The sequence below is a fragment of the Vicia villosa genome, linkage group LG5 (assembly GCF_029867415.1).
Source record: "Vicia villosa cultivar HV-30 ecotype Madison, WI linkage group LG5, Vvil1.0, whole genome shotgun sequence".
NCBI lineage: Eukaryota > Viridiplantae > Streptophyta > Magnoliopsida > Fabales > Fabaceae > Vicia > Vicia villosa.
In genome coordinates this window covers 42,219,284-42,224,819 of record NC_081184.1, presented here as the reverse complement: position 1 = coordinate 42,224,819, position 5,536 = coordinate 42,219,284, and positions in this window count along the sequence as shown.

The window sequence follows — 5,536 nt, the reverse complement described above, 5'->3', positions numbered from 1 at the left end:
CCACTTGGTAACTCACCTGCGTGATTAGTATGGTAAGTGGGTGATGCCATATAGGCAATCACTGAATTACTTGCCTCTAGTAACGTCAATTAGACAATGTTACTAGGCATTCGCCCGGTGGGCTTGTACGTCGAAAAGGACATATTGCACCTGTTTACTCACCTGCGTACAGAGGATGAATACCATTGCAGTGGAAGCAAGACCGGGGTCTTTAATGGCGTTTCCCACTTGGTAACTCACTGGCGTGCTTGGTGATGAGGTTGTAAATGCCACGTAGGTAATGGTACAACTTAACTCATCTCGGGTGGAATTCCATATAGGAATGACCCGAATTCATCGTGCGGTGTGCTTGTGCAAGTCTTTCGACATATATGTACTTGGATACTCACCGAGGGTACGTGGCAGAGGTAGCCTAGTCAGATGGGTATAACTCCTTGATTCCTCACATAAGGATGTGAGTTTGCATATTGTGAATTGTTGTCTTATTGAACGCCTCCTTGGATAGTTAAGGGACTTCCAATGGTGGTGTATCCTTGTGTGTACTTGTACCTGACCGTGAGGAAACCTGGATTCTCGGTGAATCTGTTTGTTTGCATGCACCTTGTAGAACCGAGCGAACCCGTAAGATAGGGGAACTCACTGAGATTTAGTAATCTCACCCCATTCCAATTATTATTTTTCAGGAACAGGTTAGAAGTAGATGGATTGCTTGATGGACTGCCTTGAAGACCGTGGACAAGTAATTGGCAGGAAGACCTAGTCAGACATTATTTTTCCGCTGTGCATTGTTGAAGACAAGCCAATCATATACGTTTTCAGTTGGATATTTGAATTGTATATGATTTTAATTTCTTTTCTTTATCGCTTATGTATGTTTCTTGTACCATTTATAGCATCACCGCATATTATTCTAGACATATATGTACGGGGTGTTACAGTTGGTATCAGAGCAGGTCGATTCTTGTCCCTGCCATGAGACATCACTAGCAATTCTCTTCTCCCTCACATGTGTGTGTTGCTCGCCCGATTCTTACTATCGTAGTATCCATTCATTGAGCATGGCCAGCTCAGTGACTGTATATGCGATAGATGAGATCGTGGTGGAGCCACCACGAGGACGCGTAAGATCCAAAGTGACTTGAGCTGAAGTAGTTGACGACCTTGTCATGGTAGAGATCTAAGTCGTCGGGATTTTCTGAGATCCGATAGGGCGAAGTGAGACCTCATCTGGATCCAGATAGTATTGGAGTAAATTTCGTGAAGAACTTGAGTAGGATTATAATAAGGAATTCTAAGATGGAGTGAAGTCAGGGGCTATTAGAAAGTTGTTGTCCGATCGCGATGCTAGTGGCAAATATGTTTTGAGAACCTGTCAGATGTAAGACTTTTGGGAATTTTAGCGAAGTAGTCTAAATCTCCTGGTTACTATAATGTGGGCAGTACTTGGATGAACGTGATGTTTCACTCCAAGTCATTTCGGTAAGCCGAAAGTTGTGTGTGAATTACCCAATAAAGAATCGTTGGAAGAGTAAAGATGTCAGTCTCTAATTGGGAAAAAGTTGGATACTCGATTAGGGGAAGAGCTACTATACTCCCGTTTTTGCTAACCTGTGAATGAGTTCTAGAACTACGCTAGGCGACAGTTGAAGCAAGTGAAACCGAGATGTGTTGTAGCTAAGGTTCGTACTAGTTATGATTCGTCTAACCCCGAGAGATACCACAAAACTGCGCTTGGTATTGGGTATTTAGATGAATGGAAACTAGTGTCATTCCGAAGTATTCGTAGGATGATTGAAGTCGTATTGACTGTTTGAACCTTGGTATTCCTATGCGAAGAGCTATTCATAGAATTTCTTATGCATGCACTGTGCAAGTGGGTACGCGCATGACATAACAATTCGAACCGAAATCTTATCCATTATGATCTAGCTTACTGTTCCTAGTAAGTGAGCCCTGAGCGCGAAGCACTCCTAGGTTTTAGCTTTCTAAGGAGTGTGGTTGGAAGGCTTTGAATAGCGATGACCTTAACAGATTCTTGTCCAAACATTGTCAACCGTGACTATAGGATATGAGTGAAAATCGTTATACGTTGTAGAGTAGGTTGCGTGACTACATGGCTTCGGAGTGGGACCACCATGATTAGTACTACCAGACAGGTATAACGCCACAGTATTGCTATCGTACACGAGATCTGACAGATGTAGGACAGTGTTGACCAAGAGCTTAAGGCAAGTTTCTGATTGGTATTCGTAAGACGCAAACTCGAATTCTCTTAAGGTAGGCGTTACGAGGACCCATGTGTCGTACTAGGTAGTAGTTAACTATCAGGCAATAGTAGGACATACCAAGTTGTAGTACTATGCTTATGGGGGTGCTAAGTGGTCGTAACTGCGTGGATGATGTTAGATGATCCCTTGTAGATGTTTCTTGTTTCGTAAAGTGGCGAGGGTGCATGAATTCCAATGGTGGGACTTATGTGAAGTTGTTATCTCTTGGCCGACGTATTGTTTGGATAGCATCTACCATTGGTGAGCAGTGTTGGAATGGATAGAGTGTATTCTGAGTTAGCCAACATGTGATGAGTCTAGGAGAGTACCTATAGACTCTCAGAGGCAACCATTGTCAGTATCAATAAGCAGAAGCGTGGAGTATGATTTATTGTATCATGGTCAAACTCAAGACATAAGAAACGTTGCATTTGGGAGCGCGATTGAGATAGTTTGTTGGAGAGCAGATTCAGAAACAGTGAAGCACGACTATGAGGCAGTGTTGATCTGAAACTCGAGGTGGGATCCCGATTTGGCACTCGTGAGACACGAACCCGAAACTCTCATGAGGTTGGTGAGATAAGGATTCATATGTTGCACTCAATGATTCAGGGTTATGCGAGCGGGTGACCATGAGATGGATTGGATTCTAAATCTACGCCTATGAGGATACCTTGGGTAGTCTTGGTCACGTGAGAAATTTAGGTTCCGGCATCGTGGATGTTTTAAATCTGTCAGATTGGTAAACCTTTGTGCGTGAGTGTCCGAGATATGAGATGTGTGTGAATAGAGTATCCTGGACAACACAATGTGTGGTTATTATATAACCTTGGTGAACAATGTTGGAGTGGATAAAGCGTATTTTTGGATTAGCTCAATGTGGGATGTACCTAGAGGAGTATTAGTAGGTCCTCAGTAACGTAGAAATGCCGAACTTGGAAAAGTAGAGGCACATTAGTTTTGGGAGTGTCATGGAATTTCGAAGGGAGATGTCCAAGGCACAGAGTATGATCTCTTGTTTTGTAACTACACCTTAGCAGTTAGAAATGTTGCATTAGGGAACAAAACCGAAGAAGTCATCTTTGTGTCAGATTCAGAGAAGAAAGGCATTGGAGGACTACGTGATTGAAGTACGACTAAGAAAGGCATTGGATGATTTAATGCATGTGATTGCAACTTTTGATTTCTTATTCTTTTAGTACTTACCATATGTATATTTAAATTATTAGATTTGAGAAAATATTGTACTTTTATATCTTACAAAATTATATTGTTTTTACAATATTGTATGATTTACCTACAAATAATATAATTTTGAGTAAATATTGTACTTTCGTATGATTTACCTAAAATTATCTAACTTTGTAAGATATAAAAGCCTTTTTAACGACCCATACCTTAAAATCAGTAAGTTGGGAATAATTTAATTGATATAGAATCAATACATTAAAATCATATCAATTACTTACCAATATCTTAATTGGTATAAAATAAATACGTTACAAATATATTTAGTACTCCAATTATATTGATGTTGTATCACCTCATTAAAAATTAATAAATATAATTTATCTCACTTGATTTCCTTCAAAATTATTTAATAGAAACTTTCCAAAATAATGAATTTATCAACATAATTTTGAAACCAAATTTCATATGGTTAGAAGATTTTTAACCTCTCATTTAACAAAAGGATAAATATTATTAGATACATATTTTAATAAAATATTTTAGGCATATCATTGTATGGAGTTTTTTGATAAAAAATTCATAGATATTATTATAAAAATAAAGTATATTTTCAAAATATTTAAAATACAACATGTGCCATCGTCATTCTCTGTATAGAAAAACTAACTACTATTTTCTATTTTCACTTTAATAAGATTTCTTACTAATACTACTAAATTATTTAAAATATAAAATATGAAAGTTATATATATATATATATATATATATATATATATATATATATATATATATATATATATATATATATATATATATATATATATATAAAATGAAATTTTTTAGAGATTATTAAATAAAATAAATATATTAGATCTATTGACTTTTTTAAAAAGAAATATTTAAAAATAACTATGGGTGTTAATAAGCATAAGTAATCGAATGAAATATAAGTATTGTATGAATAAATAGTAATAGAATGAAACATAAGTAATGTATGAATAAGTAGTAATAGAATGAAACATAGGTAATATATGAATAAATAATATCAAAATTGTATGATATTTTTTATTAATCATACAATTTGTTTGTCATTTATAAAATTTAAAATTTAATTGAACAAGTTCATCAATAATCAATATATATATTTATCTATATATAATATAATATAATTGAAATATTACCATTAAAACTTTAATGGGTCAATTCTATCCAAATACAAAATAATATATTACGGATACACACGGGTAATTATATGGTACGCACATATGGTACTGATATTAACACATTTAATTAAATGTAATAACGAGAATAAGTTTACAATTGATTTAAATAAATAGTTTTATAAATAATTCCAAAACAAAAATATTTATATATAGGAATAATTAACTATTGATTCAAATATTTTATATATGAAATAATATATTTGATTTGTAAATTGAGTTTAATCAATTATATTAAATATATATTATTAATTGTATTATATAATTTGATAGAATATTTCTTCATTATAATTTGTCAATTTAAGATTTTTGTTATTATAAAAAAATTTAATTATCAAATATTTTTAAACAATGTTAAAATTAATTTATTTTTGTTTCAAAAATATCATCAAAATATTGAATATTAATAGAAACATGAAGTTACTGATAAAAAAATTGAATATTAACGGGAACATGTAGTTATTAATCAAAATATTGAATATTAATAGAATTTTTTTAATATTAATGGGTACATGAAGCTACTAATCAAAATATTGAATATTAAAGATAATATTAAATCACTGATCAAAATATTAAATGTATTTAATATTAACGGAAACATGAAGTTACTGATAAAAAATGGCATGTTAACGAGAGCATAAAGTTACTGATCAAAATATTGAATATTAACGAGAACACGAAGTTATTGATCAAACTATTGAATATTAATGGGAAAACAAAGTTATTGATCAAACTATATTGAATATTAACGGGAACATGAAGTTATTAATCAAAATATTGAATATTAACGAGAACATGAAGTTAGTAATCAAAATATTGAATATTAACATGAGTACTAAATTACAGAGCAAAGTATAT